The sequence below is a fragment of the Physella acuta genome, unplaced genomic scaffold, assembly GCF_028476545.2.
Source record: "Physella acuta isolate Inbredline_101_S28 unplaced genomic scaffold, ASM2847654v3 ptg000058l, whole genome shotgun sequence".
Taxonomy (NCBI): domain Eukaryota; kingdom Metazoa; phylum Mollusca; class Gastropoda; family Physidae; genus Physella; species Physella acuta.
Window position 1 is genome coordinate 1,180,001 of NW_026731578.1, and position 12,023 is coordinate 1,192,023.

Here is a 12,023-nt window from a genome sequence, read left to right on the forward strand (position 1 = left end):
GTTGGGAAATACATAGAAATGGAAATACATAGAATTTAATGTGTTCATTCGCAAAAGTTACTATTTAAATTTTTTTAGGCCTGCTATTAATTGCTGAATAATATAATCACTATACTTATCCACTATATTATGTTTAAATAGAGTGAGATTAGATCAGTCGAGTAAATAAATTTAATAGCAAGACACAACTAAAATTTACAATGAATATATATATATATATATATATATATATATATATATATATATATATATATATATATATATATATATATATATATATATATATATATATATTGCTATTTTATAAAAGTATGTAAATCACAGAACAAACATTACTTTGTATTGTGTCTACAACTTAACAAAAATGCTACTACTTTGATGGACTGCACTAAATAGGGGTTAGCTTTAATTTAATAATTTGTGAGATATTCTTGCTAATCTATGTGTAAATTGCTTTTCAGGACTATGAGTGTGTGTTTGGCCATCCAGATTTCATAACTACAACTGATGTTCAATTACAAGGGATATTAATCAGTCTCCGTGGACTATACACTGTGCCTAGTTTCATCCTCAGGTAACTGTACTATAGGCATAACCCATTTTTTAAAGTAATTATTATAGCAAGAGATAGCATTATATGTTATAATAAATATAATGGATTTTAATCCAAAATATTTTATTAATTATTGTCTTTTCTTAAATTCTAATAAATCAGTGAGTTGTACAACATAGAGGGTATTATATTTGAATGATAATTGAAACACATATTGTTATAGAGCTCAAAACTATGTACTTATCTAATATAATTAATATACTGAAACAGTTTTATTGAAGAATATTATTTCATATTTTACCACACAGAGACTGATGTGTAAGCTTAAAGTAAAGACATCAAAGTATCAGCTATCAAGAGGGTAAATATTGATAGTCTACTTCATTAATCTTCAATATGAATGAACACAATTTTAAATCTATAATCTTTGCTGATAATGTTTGTTTCTTGTTATTCATCATGTTCAGTGCTTTATCTTTTCAAAGTAATTAGTTATAGTAAAGAATAAGTAGAGATAGTAATATAAATTTGTAATGTATTTCTCTTGCTAGTTCCACAAAAGAATATTTCAAAATATTTTGTCTTTATTTCATTTACAGAAGAACATTCAAAATCATATTGTGATACACAAATCAAGCAAGTCTATGACCAGCATTATGATACAGGCCAAGAAAAAGCTGGATATTTGATTGAAAGGGTGGCACAAAAAAGATGGGTTATCACTAGGGAAACAAGCTCGGAATACAGTTCACTGTTGGGACATCAAGCCAAATACTTCTAAACTTATTTGAATCATTTTTGCTGTTTATTATAATTCATCCAATTGTCTTATTAAATATATAAATTTATATATATATACACAATTCCTAATATAGAATTTCTAAAAATGTTTTATTATAATATTTGAAAATGAAACAAACATGTTCCCAGAACACAGCCACATAATGTCAACATATTCCCAGAACACAGCCACATAATGTCAACATGTTCCCAGAACACAGCCACATAATTTCAACATGTTCCCAGAACACACAAAATGGCAACATGTTCCCAGAACACAGCCAAATAATGGCATCATATTCCCAGAACACAGCCAAATAATGTCAACATGTTCCATGAACTCACAAAATGGCAACATGTTCCCAGAACACACAAAATGTCATTATGTACCCAGAACACACAAAATGGCAACATGTTCCCAGAACACACAAAATGGCAACATGTGCCGAGAACACAACAAATGACAACATGTGCCGTTAACAATACTTCACTTTTTCCTTAACAATTTTACAAGCAGGTAATAAAGCCATAAATCTTTACTGTGGATATAGCCAATAAATAGGGTAACCTTCACTATATGCAATTTGTAGTTTTCAATGCCTGTCCCATGCATATTATTTAGCCTAGTGTTTTGGGCCTTGCTTCATTTACTCAATAAATTATACAGGCATGAGAATTTTCATTATAATCTGCAAAAGCTACATTCTGTACATTATTATTTTCAAACTACATCATATATTTTTCTCTTCTCTGATAAAAAATATTCCTCATATTGTTTGTGTCAAGGATTTTATTTTTATCTATGCAATGCTATATTCCTATTTTATAATAATTACTTTTATACAAATTCTTTTGAAAACTGTTCTTTATTGATTTGTATTATTTTCTTTATTTCTGAAAAATAAAACTTTGTTTGGGAATCTTTTTTTTTTGTTTCTGTACAAATTAATAAACATAAATACCTACCAGGCTTAATATCCAGCAACATTAAACAATTAAGTAGGGCCTATTGTTAATAATAGTAAATTTTATACTAATTAATGTGATTTCTCCTGGCCACCTTGTTCTGAATACCTTCAACTGTGTCAATGTTGCTACCAACTCCAATAATTAAAACTGAAGTCATTTACTATGAAGTAAAACTTGGGTGTAATCCAAATCCACCCAGTTGCCGGGGGCAAGGTACCAAACATGTTGTCCAGTAGAGGGTTAAGAAAGTATCATTATTAAATCACTATTAAACCCCTCCTCGCCTACGCCATTGCTTGTACGCATATGGACGTTTTCGGAATTTACTGTATTGCTTATAAGTCGAAAATGCGAAAAAGACACGTTTAACATTACTAGTTTGAAGAATAACATTCATGTTAGCCGAAACAGATGTATTCTAAAGTTGTTTAAATTCATATTATTGTTCATTACGATTAAGTTGTCGTAAAATATAGGCCTATTTAAAAAAAAAAGCATAACTAAAAAGTGTTTTAACGCATTTTCTTCTTAGAAAAGCCTTACATGCATGATATCAATAACATTACGGCAAATCTAACCCTTGAAGAAGCCCCATCAACCATTCAATTATTACGATGGGCAACAAATAAAACGCCCGCATCAAGGTACAGTCCTTATGCTATCGACATTAGCTCAACCCCGGCAACTAACGTGTCCCAAAACCAAGAATTGAAATCTTGACCCATTATTCTGATTAATTAGTGGTTAAACATCTTTAGGCATCTGAAAACGTTAGTTTTTAATCTAGTGTACTCAAAAAGGAACAACATAAAGCTTTATGCCGCCTTAAAAACCCAATCCCATGTTACGCAAGGCGTCGATAGAGAAAGAATAAGGCTTTGAGTCAGAACAGGCAAAGGCTTAGATAACTGCCAAAATACCTAATCTGTAGACCTCACAAGTCTAGACGATATATTTGTGCCTCTGTTTTTAGACTTTCAGAACAAATGCATGTGATGTGGTCAGTAGGCACATAAAAGAGAAAAGTAGTTTTAATCTAGAGACTTCAAACATTTCTGAAGGACCGAATTTGAAGTTGTAGGCGGTGGTGTCGATGCCAAAGTTTAGCGTCGTCCGCAAAGATAAGCTATCGTTATATCATCTCTATGCCCATATTGTGACAGATATTTACAAATGTGTCTAATATAGGACAGAATACAGAGCTACTCAATAGAGATAAGCGCAATCACTTGTCCACGACTTAAGAAACCACTGTACTGCAAAACCCACCTAAATGGTAAATGTCTTAGATGTGTGTTTTAATACAAATGTGTACCTCGTCGCGAGTTAGGACCTGTAGGTAGTCTGTTACTACTCTATATCTAAAAACAATAAAAAGATAACGGGAATTTTACTTGTTCAATTTCTTGGTTAACTGTATTTGTTGCATCTTGTTCAATTTTGTTAATATTGATTAACCTAAAGGGTTCAAATGTAACAAAGAAAATTGTGACTAAGTTTCCGGGTGCAGGTATGCGGACACTAGTTAAAGTAGGCCCTATATATCTATTTATATTTATAGAAATGAAAGATTGTTTATCTGTTTGTCCTATATGAATTACTACATCTTTTTCATCGGATCGCCATAAAACTTTGTGAACAGAGTTTTTTCCAGGAATCTATTCGGATGGGGGGGAGGGCGAGAGGCAGAGCCCCCGCACCCCCCGAAGAAAGTCTATCGACCCCCCACCCCCGAACGAAACGGAATTTATATAGAAAAAATATATACTTTTAACAGTGTCCGCACGCCCCCCCCCCCCCGGTAAGATTTCGCCAGGGCGGCGCCCTAGCAGGAAGCAGAGGTGTAGCAACCTATTCCGGCGCCCGGGGCGAACTATCAATGTTGTGCCAACCCTATTCAAACGCTTGCAAAAAGGCGCCCATCCCTACCTACACTCCCCTATATAAAATAATTGAGGATATCAGTCATGTATAAATCTGTTTTCTTAAATTTTACTGAAGAATGAGGATTTTTAAAAAATTGTCTACCCCTTTTGGCGCCCCATTCGATCTGCGGTCTCTGACAGGAAGCAATGCAATTTTTCTCCATAAAAATAAAAGCCAGATGCAATTTGACACTGTTCGTACGAAAGTCATAAAATTTTGGGGAGTTGGTGAAAAGGGTTTCGAGAAAGAAAAAAATTCTTAAGTGTGGCACCCTGGGAGGATTCGATTTTTCTCATTATATTATTATGAGCTCAGAATCCAGAGGGGAATCCAGAGGGGCTATCTCATCAATTGCGGTCTTAGGTAATACTAGAATCAGCAGAGGCGTAGAGGGGGGTGGGGGGTACATATGTACCCGGGCGCCAACCCTAGGGGCGCCAAAATGGGTGGGAAAAATTTAAAGCTCATTTTAGCTACAGTTTTGCATTATAAATATTTAAAAAATACGGGGGGGGGGACGACGCCAAATTGAAAGTTTGTCTCCGGCGGGAGGGGGGGGGGGGGGGGCGCCAAATTGAAAATTTGTCCCCAGGCGCCAGGAATGGTGCTACGCCTCTGAGATTCAGTGATAAAACTACACCAGGTTCATTCGCCAGCTCCCCGGCGGTTGAGTGGCCCAGAGCGGCCAAGACCCACCTCGGGCGACACTACGGTTTAGATGGGCTACTATAAATGTTCACTAAGTAGAATAATGAGCGCCCGCCGGCGCCCTGGCAGTTGGCGACAGCGAGCGCCCCGGGCTCTACAGAGAGCGCCTCTTTAAAGAGCACCCTACAATAGGGACACGGTGGCACACGATATTTTATAATTAAACCGAATTAGGGGCGCCCCTGCGGGAGTATAACTAGTGGCTCCCTGGAGCGCCAAGGGACGCGTCTCTAACACATGGGCGGTCACAATGTGTGTTCTACCTCACTATTACAGAGGTTGATTAACGTACACTCAAGGCTTTCATACAGTGAGCCTTGGTGCGTCTAGGCGGCAGTGTGGACAAACCCGCGCCCCAAAAACGAATATGTGGGTTTGTTTGTTTAAGCATTACCAAATATTTCATTCGTTTGTCATTCAAATTTGAGAAGTTAATGCTAATACCCCTGTGGTGGTTTCTGCGAAAAAAAAATCGATTTGGTGGCGCCCTGGCAGGGTTCCATTTAGCTCCCCGGGTTTTCCCGTTAGTATTAAGGTACCTTTGTTCGTTTTAATAATTGCGAAACGCTATGAATATGATGGGCTACTATAATCGCTCACTATACCGAGTGAGGCGCCTTCCTACCTAGGCCCACCTACCTACATACCTAACTCCCTGCCTACGTACCTACCTATCTACTAACCTGCCTGCGCTGCTGCCTGCCTACCTACTTTCCTACCTACCGTTATTCCTGCCAAACTGCTTTCCTTCCACCCACCTGTCTACCCACCTCACATCCCACTTACACACACACATATCTTCGTATGTATATATGTATGTGTTAGTGTGCTCCAGGACTATGTATTTTTACATTTTTGTTGTTACGTAGAACTATTCAGTATAAAGGAGTTTCCTTTTTTTTTGACGTTGTAACTGCCGCTAAAATATTCTTTTTTGTATGTGTGCATAAAATAGTGTAGGTTTATTAACAAAAGTAAATTTTAGTATGTATTTAAGTGTATATAATCATTTTCGTCAAGCCAATGTGTTCATAATCTTAAATTTAAAAACCCATGAAACTCGATAGCCAAAGATTTAGAATGAGAATAATTGCTATTTAACCAGAAATACCTATTCTAATTATTGTTATTATATTTTTTAAAATAAATATACACAGAGATAGATTGTTTTCTTATATAATTAATTAAAAAAGTCAACTGTATTTCATAACGAAAATTAACACAAAATACATTCGAATAGAAACTGTCAAGGGAGACTACTCTAATATTTGTAGGAATAATAGTTTTTATTTAGAGTTTTTTTTTTTATTATTAGAAGAAAAGTTAATCATGTAGGTTCTATAAAAGATTACCTTGCATTTAAAAAAAAAGATATTCGATAGGTTTAGAATTAGAAATAGTCAAAATTATTTATTATATTCATTAGTTGTTTTTTTAATAATATAGTACAAAGACCTGTTTTAATTATTTTTTAAAAATCTTATTTTAATTAATAAATTATAAATGAAGATCGAGGATCTATATTTTTAAAAAATAGTTTAACTGTCCCTAAACAATTGTTTTAATCGCTGAGAAATTAAGAATTAATAATTACGTTTAACGCTTTATTAATTAAACGAGTTGAATTATTTCCGCTTTGATAAACTCTCTCTCTTTATAACTACTAACGCTTTATCATTGAGTTTCTTAAGAGAAAAATACAGGAGAGCGGTAGTTATCATTGACTCTGTCATTGATAATTTCATTGAGTCTTTCATAGAAAATAGTGTTGGATCGGCTGCACTCTCTCACTCTCTCACTCTCTCACTCTCTCACTCTCTCACTCTCTCACTCTCTCACTCTCTCACTCTCTCACTCTCACACTCTCTCACTCTCTCACTCTCTCACTCTCTCATACTCTCTCTCTCTCACTCTCTCACTCTCTCACTCTCTCACTCTCTCTCTCTCACTCTCTCACTCTCTCACTCTCTCACTCTCTCACTCTCTCACTCTCTCACTCTCTCACTCTCTCACTCTCTCACTCTCTCACTCTCTCACTCTCTCACTCTCTCACTCTCTCACTCTCTCACTCTCTCACTCTCTCACTCTCTCACTCTCTCACTCTCTCTCTCTCACTCTCTCACTCTCTCACTCTCTCACTCTCTCACTCTCACACTCTCTCACTCTCTCACTCTCTCACTCTCTCATACTCTCTCTCTCTCACTCTCTCACTCTCTCACTCTCTCACTCTCTCTCTCTCACTCTCTCACTCTCTCACTCTCTCACTCTCTCACTCTCTCACTCTCTCACTCTCTCACTCTCTCACTCTCTCACTCTCTCACTCTCTCACTCTCTCACTCTCTCACTCTCTCACTCTCTCACTCTCTCACTCTCTCACTCTCTCTCTCTCACTCTCTCACTCTCTCACTCTCTCACTCTCTCACTCTCTCACTCTCTCACTCTCTCACTCTCTCACTCTCTCACTCTCTCACTCTCTCTCTCTCACTCTCTCACTCTCTCACTCTCTCACTCTCTCACTCTCTCACTCTCTCACTCTCTCACTCTCTCACTCTCTCACTCTCTCACTCTCTCACTCTCTCACTCTCTCACTCTCTCACTCTCTCACTCTCTCACTCTCTCACTCTCACACTCTCTCACTCTCTCACTCTCTCACTCTCTCACTCTCTCATACTCTCTCTCTCTCACTCTCTCACTCTCTCACTCTCTCACTCTCTCTCTCTCACTCTCTCACTCTCTCACTCTCTCACTCTCTCACTCTCTCACTCTCTCACTCTCTCACTCTCTCACTCTCTCACTCTCTCACTCTCTCACTCTCTCACTCTCTCACTCTCTCACTCTCTCACTCTCTCACTCTCTCACTCTCTCACTCTCTCACTCTCTCACTCTCTCACTCTCTCACTCTCTCACTCCATCTCTCTCTGTATCTCTAGCTCGGTGTATATATTGAGTATGTGTGTGTATGTGTGTGCGTGCGTGTGTATGTCTGGGTGTGCGTGCATGCAAATATGCGTTAAAAATATCTTTGCAGTAATTTCTAATCACCAATGTCCAGTAAAATTATTTGGATGCCAAGTTTTTGTAGTACAAATTGTGTGACAAGTTTCATGTCAAGATTCATATAAAATATTGTATAAGGTGTGGTTGACTGTGACCATGTTATATAACGATATATTTGACGGAGGAGTGGCTCAGATTTGTCGAGTATTTTTGCTATATTATACGAATAGAACTCTTAAACGGTCTCAAAGTTTCTAGCATACAGCTAACTATAGCACAGGTAACAGAAACTGAAGTCAAACTAGACTGTCAAACTAGACTGTCTCAACGTTTCTATTGTACAGCTAACTACAGTACATGTAACAGAAAGTGAAGTCAAACTAGACTGTCTCAACGTTTCTATTGTACAGCTAACTATAGTACAGGTAACAGGAAGAGACGTCAAATTATTCTAGACTGTCTCATTGTTTCAAGCACTTTATTTCTATTTTTAGCACAAAAACACAGACTGTTTCAGTGTGGATTAAATGTGTTTTCTCTAGACCGCGCTAATCAAGGAAATTCTGAGGTTCGTCTAGATGATAGCGTGCGATCGCTTCAGCTCAAAGTTTAACAATAACCCCGGATCAATATGAAACGTTCGATCTAAGACAACGGTGTGATTGGGATCTTGGAGTGTTTCCTCGCTGAATTAATCACGCAGGGGCAGGGGCAGAACACGGGGTCTCAGCTGGACAAACAGGCAAGTGCTGGACCACGTGATCTCATGGCATCCTCGAGTGGCCAGATTTTTGGACGAGAAGTCTGGAAAGTGGCTTTTCTTTACTCGAGGCAGGGAAGTGGGTTTTTTTTGTTGGAGAAAACAAGAAAATGGCTTTTTGTTATCGAGCATGGAAAAGTGGTGCTTAGCTTTTTAACGCAGAAAATAAACACGTGCAAGATATCCCAGCATGCCTCCAAGATTAAAGTATAGATCAACATGACATATATATAGCTAACACTGAAGTCATAATGACATATATATATAGCTTAAATTGATGTACAGATGACAGATAAATAGCTTACATTGATGCCCCAAATGACATACACATATAGCTTACATTCATGTCATAAGGACACGCACACACACACACACACACACATATATATATATATATATATATATATATATATATATATATATATATATATATATATATATATATATATATATATATCTTACATTGAAGACAACTTTAAAGAAAAATAGCTTACATTGATATCTAAATATAGGCTAGACACTTTATATCGATGTCTAAACTGCAGATTGAAGAGTTACGCTTTTATGTAAATTGAAGCTGAAGCAATTTCGATTATATAAGACAATAATTAAATCTATTGTTAAAAGAAGTTTTGTTCTTAGATAAATCAATTGGTAGATTTTAGTATCCTATGCTACATGTAGTTGAAATCAAATTCCTAAACTATTAATTTGTTTTTTTGTCATTTATTTTACATTGAACACTTTTAGTTAATTAAAAATTATAATTGTCTTACCTGTCTAAATAAAAAATATTGTCCAGTTAGCATGCGCGAAGAAAACTAACAAACAAAAACATAAATTCTCAGTCCGCTCGATGTGAATAGCCTCCCCTTGAGTAACGATCTGAAACAATGTCCCACTAGCAGACGTGGCTATCATGCCGCCTTTTCCGTCTTCGCGACAAGACGAGTTACCGGTCCTAGCGGCCTCACCGCTTTGTCTGACGTAAGTTTATGGACCGATTACCGTTCTTGGCCGCCACTAATTTCTGTGGTCTAACTTAATAGTTAGGTCCGCGTTCTTAATGGTCTATAATTTACGTGACGTCAGGGTCACATCAACGTTCTTAGCGGTCACTAATTGATGTGACGTCATGGTGAGATCAACGTTTTAACGGTCACTGACCGTCAGTATTTTGTGACCTAACGGTGTGGTCAAGTCAACTTTCTTATGTCACATGAGGTTATGGTCAGATAGCGACAGTAAGTTTTGATACCATCCGTCTACAGTGTAGCTACCATCCCGCTACCATCCCGCTACCATCCCGCTACCATCCAGCTAACATCCAACAACATTCTAATTACCATCCAACTGCCACCATCTATCATGAAACTACCACCTAGCTACCATCCTATTACCATCCACCTACCATGAAACTACCATCCACTAACCATCCAACTACCATCCCGCTACCATCCAGCTACCATCCAACAACAGTGTAATCACCATCCAACTGCCACCATCTACCATGAAACTACCACCTAGCTACCATGCAACTACCATCCAACTACCACCACCTCCCATAAAAACTACAACTACCTACCATGAAACTACCACCAACTACCATCCAACTACCACCAACTACCATCCAACTACCACCACCTACCATCAAGGTACCACCACCTACCATCCAACTACCATCCACCTACCATGAAATTACCATCCAGTTACCATCAAGTTACCCACAATCTACCATCTACATTTACTGTAGCTACAATTAGATTTTGTGTGAGACTTAATTTCTGCTCATTAAAAACAGAAAAGCAATTAGACAGTGGCGTCTTTGTTGAAATGTAATTAGTTATCTGCGTTAATTGGCATCGGGGTTTAGTGGAATTGGTTGTCTTAGGGTAGGGAGTGGGGGTTGTGACGTGAGGGGTGGTGATGTGGGGGTTGTCACATTTAAGGAATGTATATGGCCTATTGGGAAAGATGACCTATAGTAATTTCTGGGATTTGTTACTGGGATAAATGACCTAGAGAAACAAATAATGAAAATTTAATGAAGAAAAAAACAAACGCCATAATTTAATGACGTGAACATACGAAATTCCCAGATTCTAATGACGTAAATACACATAAACAGCAGATTCTAATGACGTAAATACACATAAACAGCAGATTCTAATGACGTAAGAACACATAAACATCATATCACAATGACGTAAATACACATAAACATCAGATTCTAATGACGTAAATACACATAAACATCAGATTCTAATGACGTAAGAACACATAAACATCAGATCACAATGACGTAAATACACATAAACAGCAGATTCTAATGACGTAAATACACATAAACAGCAGATTCTAATGACGTAAATACACATAAACATCAGATCACAATGACGTTAGTACTCAAAAATATCAGATTCTAATGACGTAAGAACACAAAAACATCAAAATCTAATGAATAAGTACACAAAAACATCAGATTCTAATGACGTAAGAACACAAAAACATCAAAATCTAATGAATAAGGACATAAAAACATCAGATTCTAATGACGTCATCACAAAAGTACCACAAAAGTTTGACAAAACTCCCACACGTCTGAAAGCTAGGTCACGTGGTCATTTGGGTGTTGCTTGATCGAATTGTTAAGTAAAACATTCATGGTAGGGAAAAAGTGGGGGGGGGGGGGGGGGGGGGACAAACCAAAGTCGTCTGGAGTGTGGACGATACAAGCGGCAAAGTTGTCAGGGTTTAGGTCAGTCAAACTGTCAGTGGGGCGCTAGACTAGTATGACACTGATATCTTTGATAGCAGACACAAATTCCATCACCCCAGACACGAAATCTTGGGGGCAACTTTCAATTTCTCCATTAATTTTTTGAGTCGTCTGCTGGTCAAAAATCTCTTGTCGAATTTTTTTTTTTTTTTTTTTTTTTTTTTTTTTTTTTGAAGTAGTTCTAGAAAATAACACCGCAACGATTTCTGGGGTAGACAAGCAAGAGAGATAACTCAGCTAGGGAGAAGGAAAGGGATAACTCGTTTTGGGCGTTAATGTTTTTTATTATCAAAGCAAGCCGAAGTGTAATCAAATAAATTGCAGTCATAAAAGTTTCATTCGGTTCTCGCTGTATTTAATTTTTAGTCTATTAATTTTTTTTAAGTGGGGGGAGGGGGTTGGTAGGGTTTAAAGAAAGAAAAGACTAAGGATGTTCTAAGTTCCGGTTTAATTCAGTCCTCCCCCTCCCCCTTATACCCCACCCCCACCGTGACTTCGTTCATTTATTAAATAATTTTTATTATTCAAATGGTAATGTAATTGTCAACAGT

The 12,023-nt window shown here is 37.2% G+C and overlaps 1 protein-coding gene and 1 long non-coding RNA gene across 3 annotated transcripts in view; one reads left to right on the forward strand and one right to left on the reverse strand.

Annotated features, from left to right (window-relative positions):
• LOC131948074 (uncharacterized) overlaps window positions 1–1,907 on the forward strand; it is a 3,080-nt gene extending 1,173 nt beyond the window's left edge. For both annotated transcript variants that reach the window (XR_009387964.1, XR_009387965.1), the window contains exons 3-5: window positions 462–574; window positions 862–914; window positions 1,153–1,907. This is a non-coding gene — a long non-coding RNA (uncharacterized LOC131948074). The remainder of the gene's footprint in view (window positions 1–461; window positions 575–861; window positions 915–1,152) is intronic.
• Window positions 1–9,556, reverse strand: part of LOC131948062 (corticotropin-releasing factor receptor 2-like) — a 193,491-nt gene extending 183,935 nt beyond the window's left edge. Inside the window, exon 1 of the mRNA XM_059309559.1 lies at window positions 9,470–9,556. The gene's annotated coding sequence lies outside the window, so the exon portion shown is untranslated. The remainder of the gene's footprint in view (window positions 1–9,469) is intronic.
• Between the last annotated feature and the right edge of the window lie 2,467 nt (window positions 9,557–12,023).